This window comes from Dasypus novemcinctus, chromosome 5, assembly GCF_030445035.2.
Source record: "Dasypus novemcinctus isolate mDasNov1 chromosome 5, mDasNov1.1.hap2, whole genome shotgun sequence".
Lineage (NCBI taxonomy): Eukaryota > Metazoa > Chordata > Mammalia > Cingulata > Dasypodidae > Dasypus > Dasypus novemcinctus.
This window is the reverse complement of record NC_080677.1, coordinates 22,115,614-22,139,320: the sequence shown is the minus strand read 5'-3', so window position 1 is coordinate 22,139,320 and position 23,707 is coordinate 22,115,614. Positions and strand designations below refer to the sequence as shown.

At 40.4% G+C, this 23,707-nt stretch overlaps 1 protein-coding gene across 7 annotated transcripts in view; it reads right to left on the bottom strand.

Moving 5' to 3' along the window:
* The window catches only part of ELMO1 (engulfment and cell motility 1), a 559,155-nt gene that overhangs the window by 118,335 nt on the left and 417,113 nt on the right, over positions 1–23,707 (bottom strand). The gene's annotated exons all lie outside the window — the stretch shown is intronic.

Sequence of the window (23,707 nt, the reverse complement as noted above, 5' to 3'; positions counted from 1 at the left end):
CCTCCACTTGTCTAGGGTATTGTTAAGGCTATGAACATTTCTATTCAGGAACCCACCAGAACAAAATCTATGTTCTCTTAAAACTCTGACTTTGCCCTTCTCTGTTTTAAAAGAAAATGGTTCAGTCAGAAACTTTCAAAACAAGTCTTTGTTCTCTTCTGTATCCTAGAAGTAATTTTAGATCCAAATGCCATCTGATCAATCAATGCGTTATGCATCTGTAAAGGACAATTCTGAAATTGGCTTGAGTGCCTATAGGAAAGAAGGTCACTTTATTCAACAGATTTTATTTTAAGGCTCAAAAATGCACCCAGGCATACGAAAACACTAATTAGATCAAGTGAGGCCATCTTGCAACAGCCTGCAGTGACAAAGCTTTCAGTAAATTGTTAGATAGACTATCATAAAATATATGCTTTTTCCTATATAAAAAGGGGGAAATTTTTCAATGACTACTTTGAAACTGGAAAAACAATAAAGCTGAACTTATAATAGGTAAATAATGAGTGGTCTATAGGTTTGATTATAATGTGAGAAAAATGGCAGGAAATCATTAGCTGAAGCAAGTACCCATTACCCTCACACATTAATGAACTCTTTTGGTTGTCTGAGTTTTTGATGTCTAAAATGTTTAGTGGCAAGCAAATAAAAATATCATTTCTAAGTTATGTTCCTTAGTAATGTTGTCAATTTCCCACCAGCTGTGATCTGCCCAAGAGCCAAAGCTATTTAAGTGCTGTCAGCCTTGTTTTTGTGGCCAGGATGGCATCAGCTCTTTCCTAATGTAAATTTGAAGTGCTCTCCAAGAAAACAGTATTTGTTGAAGTGATCAACACACCTAGTAATTCTGAAACACATTTGGGCAAAGACCCAATCACCAGATGGTGCTTTTCCAATTTAGAGAAGGTATTGGATGGCTGAAGGAGTATGGACCCTGGTAAACCTTGGGGTTGCCCATGACAGGACTGAAGTGAGACCCATAGAGCTTAGGTGTCTCCAGATCACCTCTCCCTTGGTTCCATGGATTCTCATAATGCCATGGGCTCCTGGTATAGTTTATGTTCTCCTTTCTCCTGTACTTCCATCTTATCACAAGAACTACCAGAGACCAGTCTTAAGAGCTACATTTGGTGCTGAGTATTATACTCTCTCTATGACCCTGCCAGAATTAACACCTCCACACCTCTCATTCCCCTGTATCTCAGTCATGAGCTGAAACCCAAGACTCCAATTCATCTTATATCCCCTGGATTCCCATAGATCTAGATCCTGCAAGTTCTTCATTCTCCCTAATCTGACTGAAGCTTTCATCTGTCTCCTTCCCCAAACCCTTCCAGGGTGCCCTCTGGAACTCAGGGTCTGTCATTAATAAATTCTTCTGTATCTTCTCTAAGCATTTGCTCCTCTTTCTTGCTCTGGTGCTAACCTGGTTGTTTTTCTAGGATACTGCTTCTTTTGCCACCATTTCAAGTGGTCATTCTTTTTCCTCCCCCACACTGGTACCAAACATATTGAAGGTGGAGTAAATGTCCTTCATGTCCCCTCCCTTGATGCTTCCAGACCACTGTCCTCTCCATCTCTATCATCCAACCCCTGCCCCCTCCTCAGTTCCTTTGAATCACCCACCATCAGACCATACTATCTATTACCTCTCCTTATGTTATTATTCTCCTCCTGGTGATGCCCACTCTTCGCTGAAAATATTCAGACCTTTCTTTTTCTTTACCACCATTCTTTCATCACTCTTAGTAATGTCAATATCCTCACACGATCCATCCAACATCCAGCGTCTCAGTTCTGTGACTGCCTCAGTCTGATGGTCTTGTCCTTTATACCTCCCTAAATCATTTATTGTATGATCATATCCTAATTTTTGTCATTCCAATATAAAACCATCTCCAAAGTCTCAAGTTTATTGCTGCTGTCTTATGTCTTTCCAATCTATTCTTTCTAGGATCCTCATCCCAATAATTCTTTGATCTCACTGTGGCCTTTCACTATACCACCTTTTCACTGTCCATCAGCCCCTGAAATGTTCTTTCCTCTTTACCTAAGTTAGATTTCATTATAATCACTCCCTTACATTTACTCTCCCCCCCAGAACCTCTGCCCTCCATTGTATTTGCCTAGCAAAACACCAACCTTGGTTAAAGTCTATTTTCTGATTCCATTGAGACTGCAACTGCACAGCTCAACTCGGCTTGAGAAAAGCATATAACGGTGCTGTCTGGTGTCACTTAAAATGTATGGTTTCTGTGCTGTTTGGCAGTCCTTTGGTATTTCTTTAGTTGATTCTCTCTCTAGGTGACTATGTCACAGCTTTTCCCCTCTGCTCATACCTCCAGGATCTCTTCCCACCTCCTCACTATTCGACAAATTATTTTATTTCTCATTTTATGAAGAAACTAAAACCAGTCACAAGAGAACTTTAGTCAGGCAGTGAATTAGACCAAAGCTGCTCTAATCATGGGTACCAAAAACCTCCCTTATGCCAAATCTGAGAGTTAATTTACAATCTTCATCTTAAAATAGCATTTGAAATCAGCTGATTACTGAATCTGCCTCAAGCGACTTTCTCCTTAGTGTGCACAACACTCCACTTTTCATTGTTGTTTGTGTTCTATCTTCCAGCATCTCTTTCTCAGTCTGCCTTGCTGGTTTTTTCTCATCTTCTTGACCCATAAATGATGGAATGAATAAGGTTTGGTTCTCAGACCTCTTCTCTATCTTCACTCCCTAGGTGATCTGATCCAGTACCATCTAAGTGTGGACAATTCCCAAACTATATCTCTAGTCTCAATCTATTCCTCGAAACTGATTCATATATTCCACTCTTTCCACATGTGTACTTGAATGTCTCTCAAGCATCTGTCCTCAACAGGTCCAAACTCAACTCTTTCTTCCTCTTTCATCACCTAAATCTATTCCTCCTCATTTCTATAAATGGTACCATCAAAACCTGGAGTCATCTTTTGACTTCACTCATTCTCTCTCTCTCTCCACATCTGAATCCATCATCTGTCATCTCTGGCTATATTGTAAATTCAGAATTTGACCTCTCTTTACCACTTCCAACCCTTCCACCATAGTCTAAGTCATCATCAACTCTTGTCTGATTGGCAGCAATACCCTCCACAACTCTCTCATTCTTTAAGCCCTAAATTAAATAATGCTGTTTCTGTGCGCATAACTTTCCAGTGGTTCCCTTTTCTTGCTCATAATAAAAGCCAAAGTCCTCATCATGATCTAGAAGGTCCCTGCAAGAGCTGGATCCTAGTTAGCTCTCTGACAAGTCCCCCTGTCACTGTCCCCCTTGTTTACTGTTCTTGACAGCCTTGTGGGTTTTGAAACACATCAAGCTTGCCCCCAAGTCAAGGCTCTTAAACCCTGCTCTTCCTTCTTCCTGGAATGCTCTTCCCTCATAGTTACATAGCTCACTTCACAATTCAATTGTCACCGCCTCAGAGAGGTCATCATGAGCATTCTAATAAAAAAAAAACCTCAGGAAGTGGACTTGGCCCAATGGATAGGGCATCCGCCTACCACATGAGAGGTCCACGGTTCAAACCCCGGGCCTCCTTGACCCGTGTGGGGCTGGCCAATGCGCAGTGCTGATGTGCGCAAGGAGTGCCGTGCCACGCAGGGTTGTCCCCCACGTAGGGGAGCCCCACGTGCAAGGAGTGCGCCCCATAAGGAGAGCTGCCCAGCACGAAAGAAAGTGCAACCTGCCCAGGGATGGTGCCGCAAACATGGAGAGCTGGCACAAGATGATGCAACAAAAAGAACACAGATTCCTGGTGCCGCTGATAAGGATAGAAGTGGTCACAGAAGAACACACAGTGAATAGACAGAGAGAGCAGACAACTGGGGCGGGGGGTAAGGGGAGAGAAAAAAATATATTAAAAAAATCAAAAAACAAAAAAAACCCTCTACCTTGCAGTAGCCCCTTAATCTACTTATTTTTTCCATATTATGTGCTGATGTAACATTATCTACCCATCAATCTCTATATAGAACTAATCATATAGTGTGTTTTAAGAAATAACCATTTAACAAACTGAAAATGATACCTTACAAAGGCAGCTTGGACACTTTTATAAAAATATGCTTTCAGCCAATGTAATGTTCCACACCAATACAAAGTGTTAATAGGATAGTATATGGCAATTCTGTATTTCAAGTATGATTGTTCTGTAAACCTAGAACCCTCTAATAAAGGAAAGTACCTCATTTTGTTCATTAAAAAAAACAACACAGTTTGGAGATTTATCCGATTAGCAAATATGTTGAGGAAGATCAGTGCTACTTTAAAGTGTGCTCACAGATTAGTGCTGGTCCATGAATTATGTGAGATCAGCATACAAGAAGATAAAGAGCTTGCATCAGAATGCTAATCAACATACTGCTTCCTTCATTGAGAAAGTCTTACTCTGAAAAAGACATGAACAGTATGCTTAGGGTCATGGTTGATTTACATGCTAGTACAAGCTCCTTATCATGTTGTAGACCACTTACAAAGAGTATACTGACCTGTCTTTTGAATAGCATTGATTCATAGCATTCTGCCTACTATTTCCTCAATTCCTTCCCTATGGTTTTGAGAACTATATTTTTTTAATCTTTCAACATTCTTGGCAGCAATTAGATATGCTAAAGAAGAAATTGCTCTCTCCTGATCCCATCACACACATATGCATATGATAAGCACATTCACGAAAACAGAATGTATTTATTAATTATGTGTTTCAAGGGTTATGAGAGGGATAGATGTGAGAGAAGACAAGACAGATTTTCTATTGACAATCCTAAGTATAAAAAACCATGATGCTGCAGCATACACAGAATGATAATACTTTGATAAATTAGGAACCAGGAAAAAGAAAACTATTCTCTACTATTATAAACCTCCTCACAGTTAAAGATCAATTTTCTCCTTAAATCTTCTCAGAGGGATGTGTTCTACAAAATCTTCATCCACTGGCACACAAGGCATTTACTCTGTGCCTACAGAGAAAAGACATGTTCAAGACAGAAACTCTGCCTACTTTGAAATTACATTCTAGTGGAGGAAACAAAGAAAAGTAATCAAAATTCCTTTAAAATCTCAAATGTGTATCTTTCAGTAGTTACGGTAATGATGAGTGACCATGTGGGGAGTTCAGATTACATGGCATGAAAATAGGGAGAGTTAGACTAACAAACTACTTTAGGATTAATGAGAGATGGGATAAAAGAAAATGCTATTATTGCAGCATCTTTTTCAGTATCACAAATGTTCATTTTTCTTAAAAACTTTATCATTATTTCCAAGGAAACATACAACTGCTCAAAATTCTTTTTTCTTTCTTTTTTTTTTTTTAACAATTAGATGAATTATAACATTTTCCTTTAAGAAACATAAACAACTGAATGGTTTTTAAGTACTTTTCTAAAAAAGTTAAAATTTAAATGCCTTAATGTAAAAATATGATTGAGTTCTTTAATAAGATTTAAACAAAATATCTCTTTGCCCCTGTCCTGAAAAAAACAATACCTATTACTCTGACTTTTGATACATGTACGTAGTATTTGAGAGAGCAAGTCACTAATTTCAAATACCTGCTTTGCATCAGCTATAAGAAAAAGATCCCAGCTCAACAGGAAAATCTTTCAAACCTTAAAAATTGTGTCACTTAATTAAATTAGGCTTCCTAAATGGAAATGCTTTTCTTATCTATACTTGCAAGCATGCTGTCATTGTTCTTTGGTGGAATGCTTTTGAAATTTTTCCTAAAATAACCAGATCATGCTGAATAATCTTAAGCGATGGCTGAGGCAGGCTTCCAGCTACAGCTGGCCTTCTGCTCTGAAGTCAGTTCCAAGGAGTCTGGTGCTTCCTAAGCAGTCACGATGGGGCTGGGAACCGCCAAGGCTGCTTGCAGACTGGGATCACTGCAGAGGTTTTTAAAATGAAGATTTTCAGGGCTCAACCCTGGAGACCTGACCCAGAAAGAGAACCCTGTACGTCAGACTGAGGCGTTTGACTTTTTATCTAGAGAACCACGTGGAGCCATTGAAAACTTTGAAGCAAATGCACCAAATCATCAGAATTATATTAAAAACAAGTGTGGAAGAGAGATCAGAGCAGGAGCCAAGTTCAAGGGAGAAGGGCATTCAGAAAACGCTGTAGTCATCCCAGTAAAGGATAAGAGGCACACGACCCAAGTGGGAGGGAGGGAAGCATGAAGAGCTGGAAGATTTATTAGGAGGCAGAGCTTAAAGAACTTGGTGACTAATTTGATGTAACAGGCGCTGAGTAAACAAACAGTAGGAGCTGAAAATGCCTTCTAGGCTTCGGCCTGGGTTATTAAACTTAAGGGAATACGTGGGGGTGGAAGAGGGAAGAAGGAAGAACAGATGAGAGTAAAATCCATGGGCTCATTAGGGGCTTGGAAATTCCCCTTCTAGACAAAAGGATAGCTGTGCAATGTTTATAGTCAAGTCAGCGAGGAAGTTCTTAAATGAAAGCTTTGAATGTGGTCTGACTCAGTAAGAAATAGGATAGATACCCCAAATCATTATTCTCTCTGCTTCTAGAAACATATTTTCAGAAAACTGGCAAAATGAGAAAAGATGTATTTTGAAGGATGTGTTTCCCAGCATTGTTTATAATAGTGAAAAACTGGGAACAACCTATGTGTCAACTCAAGAAGATTGGTTAAATAAATTGTGACACATTTATACACTGGAGCGTCATGTTGCAGTTAATAATGAAATCAATGAACTATATGTTTTGATGTGAAAAGAAGTGAGAAAAGGAGCTCACAGAACAGTTTAGATGGTGTGATACCTCTCCACACAGACGTAGAAAAGTGTCTGAGAGCACATAGACCAAAATGTTAACAGTGCTTTCCTTTGGGTGGATGGAGGGTAAGCATTTGCCTTTGGTGATGCCTATATTTTCTAATTCTCCCCCATCAACTTGAATATTAGACCTATATAAAACGTATTTTTAATTGGAGGAGAAAACAAACTACTGTCTGAATTTTCTTCACAAAATGTCAATTTGGCACTTACACATCTGATATCCAAACACGTATCTGTCTCTTTGATTCTTGGTGCAGAGTATCTGCACCCTAGGCTGCTTCCCCACAGTCAATGGTGAAGTGGGCAAGAGCCAGTTCCTATGTCTGAGACAAGTGAGAGAGGGAGACTGCACAAGGAACACGTTGTGCCCTTCCCCTGGGTACTGCACACCAAGTTCTTGCATGATGCTGGATTACGAAAACGTTATAACCTGATTGATTACTTAACCTTTCCCTTCACCCCGAAAGGCTCCCCAAGCCACACTTTAATGCTACATCTGTGATTGACACAAAGTTGATGCAAACCATTTCCAGAGACTAAGAGCACTAATCTTAGAGTTACATCTCTTGTCTTGTGCTACGGTTATTTTCGTCTATTTGTTAGACACTATTAAATTGCAAGCTCCTAGAAGGTAGAATTTATGTCCAATTGAGGTTTGTATTCCCTAGAGTGGCAATAGTTTGCATATATTAGGTATTCAATATTTAGGAGGAGAATTATTGATATTTCTTTGCATAAGGCCCATGGAATACATTCTGTTTAGAATTTAGTACTGATGCTTCTTCCCTTAAGAAGTGATATCTTTTTAACCTAATCAGAATTATAAAAGCTATTATTTCTCTTTTTTTCCTCCCCCAGCTCTAAGGAAACACAGAGCTACATTTTTAATTCTCAATCCTGTTATCATATCCCATAGTTTTAAATATACTTACTTCATTATCTCTCTACACCGTCTTGAGCTATGAATGGACCTATTAATAAGTACCATACGTGTGAGTCACGTCAAAGCCATTCTGCAAGTAGATGGAATAAACATACAAAGAATTCAATCATAAGGCGTTTAATAATAAATAACAAAGCCAAGAGTAAAACCAATTGTTTTCTTTTTTTTAATGAGAAATACAGAATTTCCAGTGCTTAGTAATCTGGATTGATGATCCTGACCTCTTTGCCAGCCATCGGTCCCAGGACTTTCACATCCTAGCTGTGTTCCAGCTACCTGCCCAAGGGACGTCCGCTAACACACTTATCTCAGGGCTTTCAGGAAGTTTCTTTCCCCGAAACACTCTTCCCTAAGCTCTTGCTGTGGCCACTTTTCTCAGCATCCAGGTTCCTTGGAGAGGCCTTACCTGACCATTCTCCTTACATAAAGACCCTCTGCGCTGCTGGCCTGCCTTCTTCTGCCTTCCTTAGGGCTCTAACCCCTCCTGTACTCACGGGCTTGCTTGTTGCCTGGCTGTCTCTTTCTGTCTTATTCACTGCTGTATCCTAGTGCCAAGGAGAGGGCTTCACTCAGAATAGGCACCGAATAAATATTTGTTCTATCAAAGAAGGAATGAATAACGACAGGAATTCACACACACACACCTCACCCCCTAGAGTATAGAAAAGAAACATTTTATTTCCAGAAGACTGTTTTTCAAACTCTTTCTGCAGCTTTCACAAGTGACCACTTTGGGAAGAAGACAAGACAAGCACCGCAAGAAAAGCTCACAGGAGAATCTCTGAGATGTCCAGCCTTGCTCCCACCAAAGAGTTCCACTTTCATGTGCTGTCCGTGTACGACTCTGCTCTGTTTAAAATAAGGGCTCTGCAGCTAAAATTAAATGTAAAAAGCCATGATCATCATAAATGATAGGCCTACAAGAGAATCCTGTCTCTAGTTGGCAGTGGCAAAGGAAACAAGTTTCTATTAAAAAAAAAACCTAAGCCCAATCACTACATGTTGCAGAGCAAAGACAAAGTGGAAGGTTCAAGTGTGACTGAAACCCCCTGAAACCATCATTCCCTTTTTGTGTTACACAGAAGATCATTAACACTACTCTGAAGCACCACTTTTGCCTCTATGATATGACCATAATTGGAATCAGGCATATCTCCCCATCCAAGGATGCTGGGCTATTAAATGCCTACTGCTGGATCTAATGCTTACCCCTCAGTGTCTCAATTCCTCCCCATCCTGCCTAGGTTAGTATTTCATTTTTTTCCTTACAGAATGCCTTCAAAGCAAAACTGTAAAGGAAAAAATGAATACACCTCATTTATTTTTAAACTTTGCCAAATCATCTCAGGCAGGCAACAGAAAGGAGTGGAGGAAAGTGCTTGCTGTAATAGAGCCATATTTTTCTGCAGCTCCTCCAGTAATTCTCAGGACCTCTGACTGCCTTCCTTTCAGAATGCAGCCCCATTCAAATCCTGTATTATCTTGCCTATTTTCAGCCATTCATTATTGCAGAAGTCAGCTTCAGTGGCATTCTGCCAACGTGAGTCTGAACGTCACTTTCACCCGACCTACCCGGATCCCTCGGAAACCATTTGTGAATCAGACCTGACTCTATGGGTCAGCTGGAAGGTTATTTATATTTGGAATCCTTTGCATAGTGCTGAGGAATAGGACCACAGGTTTTCAAGAGAGACCCCAGAAAAATCAACTCATATATCCTGCTCACGGAATAACGCTGTTTTATGTGACAAGGACACTCCCACCTAAGGCAGAAGTGGCAATGAGAAGTACTGATCTACGGTTCTGCAACAAGACGGCTCTTCTCTCGCTCAGTCAGTAATGCAGACAAACCAGCTCCCTAAAACTTTACATGCCAGTGATGAAATGATCAATTATTTGGTAATGTATCGACATTAATATGAAGTCTCTCCGATTTCCTGCATATTTGATTAGCATTGATTACCATCACTGAATCGAATTAATGTGCCATTTGACAGTCTTGAGCAAAGATGTAGTGAAAAGGGATCACCAAAGACTACAGAAAAATAATGGAAAGAAACTTTTACCATAAAACAAAGTACTCCACAAAAGGGACCGGAATAAAATTAGGGCCAGTTTTATATAAGCGACCCATTAGCCATCTGGAAAACACGATAAGCAGCACGTTGATTAAATCAGCAGGCGGCTGTTCCAAATGGAATGACTTTCTGGAAGGTCTGGAGAGAAAATCGAAGGCACGGAAGATGTTTAGAAATATGAATGGAGGATAATAAAACAACGTTTTGCTCAAGCAGCTCTCACTTATTTGTGATTCATGCTCCCATATATGTAGAGGTGGTATTAGGAATAAAAGTAGCAGCCTGAGTTCTCACAGGTGTTTGCTGTAGGAAATCAACAACCACCACCTCTGGTCTCAATTCTTTTTGTGAATTAGCACTGAGTTGGTTTACAAAGGTTTCTGATCACACTGCTTCTCTCTTCTAAAATGTGCAGGGATGTATTACCTAGGTTAATAGATCCCAGACTTGTAAGTTTGAATCATCTGAGCAGCTTGTTATAAAAAAAAACAACCCATATTTCTGGGTTCCCGAAGAAGAGTCCAGCAGTGTGTGTTATTAACAAGTGCCCCAGTTAACCTAGCCTGGCCTCAGTTTAGTCAAGTCTTTTGGGATAGGTCATGAGGAGGTTTGTGGAATTGCTGCTAGGGGGAGTGTTGGCCAAACTTTGTTCCCTGGTGTGGGGTGGGTGCCGACCCCTTCCAGGAGCTCCCACTCAGGAGAGGAGAGAGGGACACGGGGAGGAAAGAAGGTGGTGCCGCTGCGTGGGTCATTACGAGAGGTGTCGCTAGGGACTCAGGTGTCTGGAAATGAAGAATTGACTTCTTAGGGATTAAAGACCCAAAAACCCAACATAGAAGCAAAAGGGGACACCAAGGACTCAGGTTTTGGAAAGAGAAAGCATCCTAGCTATCATCCACCCCCTCCACCTCTCACCCACCTCTCTTTCAAGGAAATGGAAAGTATACGAACTACCTAGTGAACATACGGATTTTGTGGCATCCTTAGACTTGTTATAACATATGCCTTTGATGTGATTTTTCTGTTAAATATCATTCTATTATTTTTTATATAAAAATTTTTCCTTTTATGTTAGTAATTTTATTGTGTTGTGTAACTATAAAAAGGTTACAACTTAATTGAAGGATATTTGGAAAATACACAAAAAATCTGAGGAAGAAGAGAAAAATAACTTATAATTCCTACACTCAAATATCACTCTGTGTTGTCTTTCAGAATTATTAGAACATTAGATTTCTGACACATCATATCCCCAAATATTTTCCCCATTTTTATACAAACTATATAAAACACTAGTAAAGCAAGTTTTCATACTTTGCTTATTAAGGTATATATAATATACTCTTGTTGCAAAATGGCAAACTATACCAGGAATATAAAAATATCTATTTTTTTTAATAGATGTTATTGGGTGCATTATTTACTTTATTATTTCTCTATTTTCTAGTTTATTTTTTATTGTTTTTCATTGTTTTTCTTCTTACACTCTTTGGGTTCTTCTGTTGCTATTTTCTTTTTTTTTTTTTAAGATATTTTTAATTTATTTTTAAAAGGTATTTAGATTACATAAAATGTTACCTAAAAAAATATAAGGGATTCCCATATGCCCCACTCCCCACACCTCCCACTTTTCCCCACATTAATAACTTCTTTCTTAGTGTGACACATTCATTCCAATTGATGAACACGTTTTGGAGCATTGCCACTAAGCATGGATTGTAGTTTACATTGTCGTTTACACTCTCTCCCACTCAATTCTGTAGGTTACGGCAGGATATAGAATGGCCTATATCTGTCATTGCAATGTCATTCAGGTCAATCCCAAGTCCTGAAAATGCCCCCCCTTTTTCCCTCTCCCTGACTTTAGAACCTTCAGTGGCCACTGCCTCCACATCAATGATATAATTTCTTTCATTGCTAGAATCACAATAAGTAAAGTCTATAGTAGAATACCAATAATTCCTGTTGCTATTTTCAAGTTAAAATCCTTAGTCCGTTTATTTTCATTCTTTCTATAAAAATAATGATTTTACAGCTATAAATATACCATTTGAAGACAGCTATGGCTGTGTCTCATAAATTTTGACACACCACGTTTTCATTCTCATCATTTTCTAAATAGCCTCTAATAGTAGTTTTGATTTCCTCTTTGATTCAATAATTATTTAGAAGCCTGCTATTTTTCAAAATTTAGTGAGGTTTTTTTTGGTAATGTGATACAGTTTTTTTTAAGTTGCATAGATTTAAAAAGAAGGCATACCAACAATTCAATATGTACCTATTAGTCAGCACATTAATTATATTATTAAATAATTATATTATTAAACTATATATTTATTTTAAATATAATACAGTAATAATGCAATGATGTTTCATCATAGCTGTGTTTTCATCCATTTTTCCTTGCATTTTTATCTTTGTATTTAAACTTTGATGATATTGACCTACTGTGCATAGAGATTCATACTCATGAATATGTTTTATTATGGTTTGAACTTTTAATCCATAAAATGATTCTCTTTGCCCCATTGAAAGTTTTTTCTGGCTGGCCCAATTTCTTCTTTGATGTTCATATTACCATTCCTATGTTCTTTTTTTTTTAAAAGATTTATTTTATTTATTTATCCCACACCCCACTTGTTGTTCGAGGTCACTGTCTGCTCTCTGTGTCCATTTACGGTGTGCTCTCTGTGTCTGCTCATCTTCTCTTTAGGAGGCACCAGGAACTGAACCCAGGACCTTCCGTGAGGAAGAGAGGTGCTCCATCACCTGAGCCACCTCAGCTCCCTGGTTTGTTGTGCCTCTCCTCGTCTTTCCTCTTTGTGTCTCTTTTGTTGCATCATCTTGTTGTGTCAGCTTGCCACTCCTGACCGCTGTGCTAGCTTGCCTTCTCCTGGAGGCACCAGGAACCGAACCAGGGACCTCCCGTGTGGTAGGCGGAAGCCCAATCGCTTAAGCCACATCTGCTTCCCGCCTATGTTCTTTTATTTCCATTTGTGTGCTATATCTTGTCTTTTAATTTATTAATCATTTATTTTGCTTGCTGTTTTGTGAGTAGTATGTGATCACATATTATTTTTAAATCCAATCTAAAACTTCTATATTTTCAAAGAAACTTTAACCCCAGTAGGATTATGGCCTCAGTGGGTAGTCTTTTACCGCCTTGTGCCTCTTTTCTAATTCTACATTTGACCTTAGCCAAAAGGCCTAGAAGGGAACTTTTCTAATTCTATGCTTTAGGTTGGTGCACATCAGAATCGCATCAGGAAGTTATTATTGTTGGAGTTTTTGTTGTTATTATTGTTGGAAGAATGCGTTTATTCTTTTTTATTATCATTAATTTTATCCACACACACTCTATATCCACCAAACATACACTCCCCGTTTTCCTCTACCTTTTCCTCTGGCAACACCTAATCTACCTTCTGACTGTGGATTTGCTACTTTTTAGACATCTTTTAAAAGTGACATCAAATAATATTTTTCCTTATGTGTCATGCTTATTTCACTGTGATTTTTTTTTAAGGAGGTACCAGAGATTGAACCCAGGACCTTGAACATGGGAAGCAGGTGCTCAACCACTGAGCTCCATCTGCTCCCCTGTGTATCTGTCCTTTTTATTTTATTTTATTTTAATTTTTCTTCCTTCTCTCCCCCACCCCATCTACTCTCTTGTGTCCATTTGCTGTGTGTTCTTCTGCGTCCACTAAGCAGCACCAGGAATCTGTGTCTCTTTTTGTTCCGTCACCTTGCTGCGTCAGCTCTCTGTGTGTGCAGAGCCACTCCTGGGCGGACTGTGCCTTTTATCGCCCAGGGGCGGCTCTCTTTGCGGGGCGCACTCCTTGCACGTGGGGCTCCCCTACACAGGGGACACCCCTGCGTGGCACAGCACTCCTTGTGCACATCAGCATTGAGTGTGGGCCAGCTCACCACATGGGCCAGAAGGCCCTGGGTTCAAACCTGAACCTCCATATGGTAGGTGGATGCTGTATCAGTTGAGCCACATCTGCTTACCTGGGTGTTCTTTTTAAACACACTTGCATAAACCACTTGCAATTATGGTTTAGAAAGTTTGGGGCAATTTTTGAAACACTCAACATTATAAAACTTATAATGTGCATCAAAGGACGAGAATTACTGCTTTAACGATTTCCAAAACAAACTCTAAGATATATTTCTCTAAAAATTATAGTCAACAGTAAAACACTGTGAGACCTCTTTTATTCACTTTCCTGTCATTGATAATACTGTTTTCTTAATGTTTTATCAAGATGTATATTTTTTAAGAATTCATTTTGATGACTAAATTAAATTTATTACAAAAGTCAATGCATACTGATAGTAAAAATATACACAGAAGAACATCACTAAAAATAAACGTCCTCTTCTGGATTCCCCAGTCTCACCCACCAGCATTAGTCACTCTTGACATTGGGAATCATACACTATACATCGCTCTTCTATCTTCTTTGCTCAATGAAAAATATTTCTTGATCATCTTCCCATGTCAAATACACAGAGATGCACTTCACTCTGAATAATAAATTGATATTATAATAATTTATTTAGCCAGTTGCCCCTAGATAGCAAATGTGACAACCTGGTTTGAGAAGGGGCACGCAGTGCTCTCCAAAGTGGACTTTTTTCCAAAGGTGCTAGCTAGAGAACGGTGGCCTTGCTCACAGTACTCCAAGCTTACAGTTCTGTTTTTAACTAGCTAATACATACTTAACTGGATAATATTTATAATATTCCGTTTCTCACTATCTTATAAGCTTTCCACTGTTTTCTAAGATGCCTGAGAGCAAAAGTTGGATGTATTCTCTCTGGATTTATCTCATTTACTAGTAAGAGTCTCTTGATAAATGTTTTGTTGAATCAATGAACATCAATGACAATGCAAAATGACCACACTTTTACTACTTTTCTGACACAACAGCGAAATAGTTTTCTGTTTTCTATTTTCCTGAACTTAAGAACAAAACTAACCAAAAACAAGCTACTTAAGTTATGTGCTCATGAAATGTCAGAGCTGGTCACTTGATCAGGAATATTTCATTCTTTCAGAACTCTGCACTGTGGGAGGAGGAAGAGGCAGCCAGCACCCAAAGACCATTTAACCGAGGGTTAAGAATTAGCAAATAATTCATTATATAGATTCCTTTATATTATAAATGAGACAAAATTTAATATCTGAAATTACTGAAACTGGCTATATTAGCCTGTACCTGCTATTGCAATGGTCATTCTAAACTGGTCTCATCCCTGTTGATGGTCCCTCTACACTTAGCCTCGCCCTTGTGGACGCTCACGATTGTGATGGTAACTGCTCCACCCTCCTCTGTTAAACTCCCTATGAAAAACCTTGTAAGGGACCTTTGTTCTGTGTCCCCCTATCCCAGAACCTGGGATTCACCCTGGATTGGTACCCACCGCCATATTGTTCAGCCCCTTAATGTTCATTAATGAAGGAAACTGTGCCAGCTCTACTCCAAATATTCATTAGCATCCTGATGTTATAAAATGTCAGAATAAATGCAGCTCCAGGAGATAGTTTTGGGGGCCACTAGGCCCCTGGCCAACCTCCTTGGCTTGCAACAAACTAACTTTCTCTCTTTGGAGCTCCGGTGCCTCAGGAATTGGTCTTTAAGGTACATGGGGAGACGGAGCTCACATTTGCTCGGTCCCAGCCATGGATGTCCAGTGTGCGGCTGCGTGAGGGAGGAGACGCCAGGCGAGAGGCCGGGGCCTCTGTCCTCCTGGCCCGCTTCTGCCCGACGGAGCCGGTGGGGCGCGTCAGCCCAGCTGCCCCGCAAGGGACGGCGTGGTCCCCGAGGACATGCTCTCCCCACTTCTACCAGGCAAACCAGCTAGCAGGGCTTCCCGGAGAGCCTGAGTCTGCAACAGTACCATGTGATACGACGTACTTTCAGCTTTAAAGGAGCTGGAGCTATCTTCTCTGACAAAGAAGGAAAGGCCTGAAACTCCGGTTTCATGGACACTGTCTAAGAGGAATGATAATTATCTGCAAATGCTTAGCAGGCCTTAGCACCAAGGTGAGGAACTGTTCAAGGTGCTTTACGGAGGTGTGAGAAAGTCTTGGCAGGTAGTGGTAATTAAATTAAATTGAGAAAAATGACATTTCGGCTGGCGAGATAGGGAAACCACCATTCCAGAGAGGTCTTTTAAACCAGCCGGCAGGGGCCCAAGGGATCTGCTTAGAGTCAAACTGGGCCAGTTATTTGAGATTCCAGTGATTCAGAAAAGCAATATTACCCAGAGATCTAAGCCTGCCATTATTTACACACCGAATTTACTCTTCGAAATGTGTTTGGTCAGCTGTGGCTGGCCTTTGTGACTAGCTGTATTTGTCCAAAGGCTAATTAGCTCGAAGGGTAAAAAGATCAGTGCGTTAATCCATAATCTTGAGTGACTGAGGAAATCTAACTGCCAACTGGTGCCAGAGCTGCTCCTTTTTTCTTTTTTTTTTTTTTAAAAAGGATTAATAAGGCATGCTAGTTCTCAAATATTAACTTTTCCAAGAATAGGACAGAGTAAAACACAAGTAAAAATCAGAGATTTGTTTTTAAAGCCCCCTTCAAACAGTTATATGGTAATTTCACAAATGAAACTTCTAGAATTCCAGGGCAGCGTGCACACCGGGTATACTTGCTGGGTGATTCATGGGTTTGGGGTGGCCATAGACAGAGGGTGCTCTTTTTGGCTCCCCAATAATGCCGTGAATTGTGGAGCACTCGCCGTGTGCCCAGGGCTAAGCCGTTTTCCATGTCGTTAGCCCCCTGGGTGCCCACGATGACCCAGTGAGGAAGGTGCCATTGTTCCTTCCATCTACAGATGAGGCCTCTGAGGCCACAGAGGCTGCTGTAACTTGCTCCGGGTGAGACAGCTCCTAGGATTTAAGCTCTGGCTCCAGAGTCTTTGCTCCTAACTGTACTACTGCATTGTCTTAGGCAAAGGGGGAAACTGGATGCCAGGACCTTGGTGCCTGATTCCAGGCCTTTGTCCTTTGAGTACAGAGGGATGCACTTGACTAACTACTTGTGGCCTGATGGCCCATTCCATGCAGTAATTTTTTAAAAAAATTAGCTATAATAAACATAAAAATCACTGAGCTTTGGGGAGTCCACTAAAAGAACCTGTACTTTTGAATACCTTGAAGTTACCACGTAGGTTTTTTTTTTGTATAATACATTGTTTTATTTTTTATTTTTATTTATTATTTTTAAATTTTTTAAAGATTAAAGTTAATAGATCACAGAGAATGTTACATTAAAAAACATAAAAAAACAAAAAAACATAAGAGGTTCCCATATAACCCACTCCCCACCCCCCACCCCATCATTTTTGTAAATTGTAATTTTTTTGAAGATATATACATCACACAAAAAAGTTACCTTAAAAAATATAAGAGGTTCCTGTATACCCCCCACCCCCCACCCCACTCCTCCCACACCAACAGCCTCCCTCATCATTGCTGCAGGGTAAACTATTATCTGTGTGGTGCAGCAGTGCCCCAAAATGTGTTCACCGAGTGCGGTGAGCGTGCCACGTCGGTTAAGTCCGCAGTCAGTGCAGCTGGAGCCCAGGGCAGGCTCTCAGCAGTTGCCGGTTCATCCTAATGACCCAGGCGGGCACAGCTGTTCTTTCTTTGCCCCCTAGGTGGCAGAAGGAAGAGTCCCAGTTGGGAGTCCTGAAGACTTGTTATGACCTGTATGACGGAGACCAGATTTTTAAGAGCCCACCCTTTGACCATGTCCTCTAGACACCCATGTTCCCATCAGCTCCTCCTCCCCGTTCTGAGAAAAGCCTGAGCGGGGCAGTGGTACTCTCACGGGGCTCTGGGCTCTAGAAGGAAGAGGCTCCCTGCCCATCATCAGCATGGTCTTGTGCTGTGGAAAGTCATCTCCATGAACTTGTCTTCCAGGGCAGGGGTCTCCTGACTCATTTTCTTTTTTTTAATCCATGTAGTCCCTCACAGATTTTTAATGTGACCACTGAAATTTTTTATCGAAGTTGAAATAGTTACAAAGGGTATAATTTTTAGTGTATTACAATATTGATATTTTAAAAAATAAAACTCATATGTCACTATTTTAAATGTATCATACAATCATGATTTGATACCCATAGTTACTCATTTAATAGTACATGAATAAGCTCTTCTTATATAGTTGGAAATCATACAGTGTTGTTCTTTCTCCTTGAACAAGGTTGACAAACTTATCATATGAAAGGCCAACTAATAAGTATTTTAGGCTTTTCAGGTCATGTAGTCTCTGCCACAACTACTTAACTCTGATGTTGTAGCATCAAAATAGCCAGAGACAACCATAACAAATGGCCATGAGTGTGTTTCAAAAATTTTTTATTTACAAGAATAAGCAGTGGGCTGCATTTTACCAATGGGCTGTTGTTTGCCAAGAACTCAGATTTTCATTCTACTTCCCTTTTTCCTATTCTATTCATACAGAATTGTACTGTAATAGGCTTTTATGCTTAAGAGTCAAATATTACTCATCCTGCCATACTCCTCTGAAACAAAAACATACATACTAAAATCTAATTTTGAAAAACATTTCCTGTGAACAGAAGGCTCTAAATATTAAAATGTTTCTTCTAGATTGTGTTTAACATTAACTAATCATTAGTAGTATAATACACTGATTAAAACATAACTATATTACAAATTTTGATAAATATTAAGCGCAGAATAATTAAACACGAGAGAAAATCTTCACTGGGAATGCATCCCTTAATGAGATGGAAACTCATTTATGCATCCTTGGTTAAAGGACCCATCATCTGGACCTGTGGCTGTCAGTGAAGGTTTTTGCACTTTGAGCAACGGACCATCGTCAGATTCTTTTGTCAAGAAGGAAAAGAGGAAAGGAGTGGTTAGGAAAGGGGAGGTGGAGCATCCCGGGTGCTTTCTCAAGCTGATCAATTCGAGGGGGTGTGTGGAAGCCGGGCATCTGAAAATGGACTGCCGTAAACTAACCTTCAGGGGAATGAGCACCCTGGGTTGAAACTTGCTTTTCTAGAACAGTAGCTGTCAATCAACACACAGGTGGTAAGGCTGAAATGCAGGCTCTAGGTTTGAATAAAAACAACTTGGGCCTTCGACTCAGATCTGGATTTGAACTTCAGTTCTGCTGCTTACCACTTGGCTAATAAGCTACCCTTCTCTCTGCTTCTGCTTCCTTACCTGTAAAAATGAAGTGTCTAGCACAGAGAGGCCACCATTCTTCTAGCTCCAGGTAAGGGTTTCGGTACCCGACGTTGCTGTCCTGAAGCAGGTGATTGGGAGCGAGCTCATGAAGGAAAATTATACAAGGGATGGGAGAGAGAGACCGATCGGCATACCTGGTTGGTGTGATTATTGTATAGTTACCTACAGTACTCATATTTTGGGCTAGGAGATCATCAGTATAGTTGGTTTTTGTTTTCTTTTTAATCAACTGTCATACCTTTAGGAATTCTTCTCCCCAGGACATATGGAATTGCAACAGTGCTAGATCATCACAGTTGCAGAGTCTTTCTCCCTTGACAATTCCCATAGTTGAGAAACCTTTAGTAAAGTGGAAAAATTTGTTTCACAAAATTTTTATCTTACGGATTGCTTTGAAAAACCAGGATCATTTGCCATTCTTGAGTTTGCTTTTATGGTTCAGTTTCTCTTAGGTGTTTTCAGCTCTGCCATATAAAGAAGTGGGCTGTAGGGATGGAATATAGAAGACGCGGAACGTTGCCGGCTCATTTGTTCTCATTAATTACTTGAAAACAACTCATATAGAAAGCCCACTTTTGGAAGTGTGTATGGAAATGAATTCAACACTGGATGCATGAGTGAATTAGTGAATCTACAGACATTTGTGGTGAGTTGGAAATTTTCCTTTGCGCAGCATCCACATCCTGTGCAGTTCCATCATTGAGGCTTATGATTGCCTGAGAAATAAATCTTCATACGCATTAATCCACAGGTGTTCACAACCTGTACCCCCAAGGCCTACAACAGTACCCGATACACAGCAGACATTCAGTAAATATTGGTGTTGAATAAAATAAGAGAGCCAAGGGAATGTGAACTTCATCTGTTACTGACCACGGCATACTGGCAAGTTAATTTCTCTGGGCCTTACTTTCTTCCCCTATAGGAAGTAGTTGTGACTAGCTGGGAGATGGGAAGTGTATGTCCCGTTTTCTTCTTCTCAGCCCTCCCGGATGGTGGGCCCATTGAGCTCGACGGAGAGCCCTCAGCAGCCACAAGCAAAGGATCTTAGTCGTCATGAGATGGAGTCTCTTTGCCACTCTAAGACTTAAGTTTCTTCAAGATCTGGGATGTTATGAATGGGTTCATTGTAAATGAAAACCTAGGTGTAACAAGGGAATAAATGACCCTGTTTTGGTTTCCTTGGCTGATCAAGCAAATACCATGCAGTGGTTCAGCTTAAACAATGGGAATTTCTTTGCTCATGGTTTTGAGTCTAATAAAAAGTCCAAGTCAAGGTGTCATCAAGGCGATGCTTTCTTCCTGAATACGTAGCGTTCTGGGGTTGGCTTCCAGTGATCCTTGGTCCTTAGCTTGTCACATGGCAAGGTATATGGGGGTGTCTTCTGGTCTCTCCCTTCTTTCAAAGGTTCTGTCCATGTTCAGCTTCTGGCTGCTTGCTCTATTTCTTACTCTGTCTGAATTCCATTCCCTTTTATAAAGGACTCCAGTAATAAGATTAAGCGCCATCCTGATTGAGGTGGGCCACACCTTAACTGAAGCAGCCTCATCAGAAGGTTCCCACCCACAGGAGTGGATTAAGTTAAGGACATGCTTTTCTGGGGTACATACAGCTCCAAACCAGCACACACCCCTTCTCTCTTGATAATATGCCTGCTTCAGGGGTGTGAAGAGTGTGGTGGGGGAAGAGAGCTACTGAGAAATGGTTGGGTTGTTGCATTTAAAAGAACCAAAAATCTACATATTTTTCAAAGCTTATATTTTGCCTTCAAGAAGAAGGAAGACAGAGTTGGGATAGGATGAATAAGGCTCAGCTATCCAGAAAGATTTATGGGCCATCTTCAGAGACCATGGACATGTTAACTTACAAATGTAAAAGTCACCAATTATTTATGACAGGTCACAGCTTTCCCAAAAGCCACAAGACATCTGCTTAGAAATACAGTATCATTTGATCTTGACTGGCTTCCAAAATAAAGAAGTATGCCTCATAGTCCTGGAACTTTCAGAACTCTGGCACCAGAAACATGTTTCCTCAATAAAGAGAGGTGTGCTTTTAGGGGATATTTAGCTTTGAAATAGTAATAGTAATGCCTCATGAAAGTTTCAGTCTACAAAGTACTTGGGATATATTAATTCAATTGATCTCTGAACATTTCTGTGTCAGGCAGAGTAGGTAGTATCTATATTTTACTCACAAGAAAAAAAGTGAATATTGGAGGTAATATGGGGAGACCTAAATCTAATTTAGGTGCTGCGCTTGGACTCGACCTCTGGCTGTGGGCTCTAAGTGTGGAGTTCCTTTCTCTCTGGGGCAGCTCCAGTGCTGGCAGCACTGGGGAGTTTTTGAGGATTTAGGAGAGCGATCTGAGAACAGTCATGGTGTGTGTCCTCTTAGCACTCTGATGGCTAGTTCATTTAGACAAACTTCCCTAGCAAAAGAGCTGAGCTAGACATTCTGCAAGATATGAAAAGTGGATAGCTTCCCACTCCTTTGAATAAACCTGAAAGAATTGAAAACAGAAATGCAAACAGGTATGTGTACACTAGTGTTCATAACAGTGTTATTCACAATAGCCAAAAGGTAGAAGCAAGCTGTCCATCCACGATGAACAAAATGTGGCATATCCAGACAATGGAATACTACACAGCCATAGAAAGGAATGAGGTTTTGATAGCTGCAATGACACGGCTGAACCTTGAAAACATTATGCTGATTGAAAGAGTAAGCATGAACTATCTAGAAGGAGCAAATTCATAGAAACAAGAAGTAGATGAGAGGTTACCAGAGAGGACTGGGGAGTAATTACTTAATGGGTATGGAGTTTCTATTTGGGGTGATGAAAAAGTTTTGGTAATGGATGGTGGTGATGGTAGGGGCAACACTGTGAATGTAATTAATGACACTGAATTGTGCACCTAAAAGAGTTAAAATGGCAGTTTTTATGATATATATATGTATAAATAAATATATATGTAAAACCTCAATAATTTTTAAAAAATGGCTTCTTCCCAGGAAAGCAAAAATACTACTTTCACCTTGCCTAGAATATTACAGTTTACCAAGCACTTACACCCACATCACTCATTTCATTTTTATTCTTCAACAACCCTGTAAGGAATGTAACTTTACTTCCATTTTGACAGATGAGGAAACTAAGGTTCACAGAGGTTAAATAGGCCATTTACCCATTTCTCTGGAAATTTTAGAGAGGACAGGGGATCGTCTATATGGTGACCTTCCCTAAACTTCTCGTCACTACCTGTAGAGATGGCGGAGCCTGGCTCACAGGCTCTAGCATGGGGCCTTTTGCCCTTGGCCCACCACTCTCCAAACCTGAAAGCGTGTGGTCCTGCTACCTCAATCATGGACACGACCAAAACTTTTTCATCGCCTCAAACTGAAACTAGAAAGAGTGCAAATGAATTTACCACCATCAACCCCCCCCCAAACCTGAGCCTCCTATGAAGCCCTGAACATGAAGTAGTCTAGGGTAGGGTGGCAGAATCAGTGTTGGTGGCTTTCAGACCAGGTACTGCTTTGATATCACTCTTGGGATACAATAAAGCTGAAATGCAGATTTCACATTGCTGTTGCCATTGTGAAATGGGGTTCCATCTTGCCTGTTGGTACCCAGGACTGTGGCTCTGGCTAGAAATGATTTACCCCAGAGAGCCCTGACTTGGGCTGCCCGTAAGAAGGCCTGAGTGCCATTAGCTGATGGGTGCTTCTTTCCAACCAGGCAAATGGATGTTAGAACCGCCGCAGATGCTATCTTAAATGTTCCCCTGTAAGCATTCCAAGAGTTGGAATGAAACTTTATTTCATCATGCTTCCAGATCTGGGAATGAAGCCAGGGAACTGCTCTCCTTGACATGTCTCTCTTCACTTATAGCTCAAAGGAAAAGAAAAGTGAGCTCCCAAAGTGCCAGGCTGCAGGCCTCCTTGTCAGGTGGCAATCCCTCCATGGAATAGCTGAGCAAGGGGATCCGCAGAGAGCAGTCGTTCCCTTATTGCTAGAACCTACAAAACTGACTGGCACTTCTCTCAGTGTTCCTTTCCAAAGTCTTGTGCAAGGCACAGAGCAGAGGAAAAACAGGAAAGGGCTATCAAATTGGTTTCAGCTGCAGCCAGTTCTTCATAGTAGCTGGCTTAGTGCTGTGCTCAGAAGGATTCTGAGGCTCTATACAGGTATGGAGGGAAATATTGTTATGATCACTGGAACATGGGCCTTGGAGGGTAGATTATTATTAGAAAGCTGGAAGCATATACGACCAAGGAAGTCACCAAGTCCAAACTCTACCTAAGCCATGTGAAGATACTGAGGGGCACCTGGGTTAAGTTACTTGCAAAATTTAGTTGCTAAACTAAGACAACCATCCAAGGTCTTAATGTCTAGATTATATATCCATAATAATTTCCTTGTCCACAATTCAGAACTTCACATATTGCTTGAAAAAAGATAGCAAATTAGAGGACTTCAGAATCCTGCGGAAATTCAAAGGTACTTATTGCAATGATATTTTACTTCTGTCATGCACAGCTATTTCATGGGGTCTCTGCACTAACTGAAATCCCAAACCACTTCT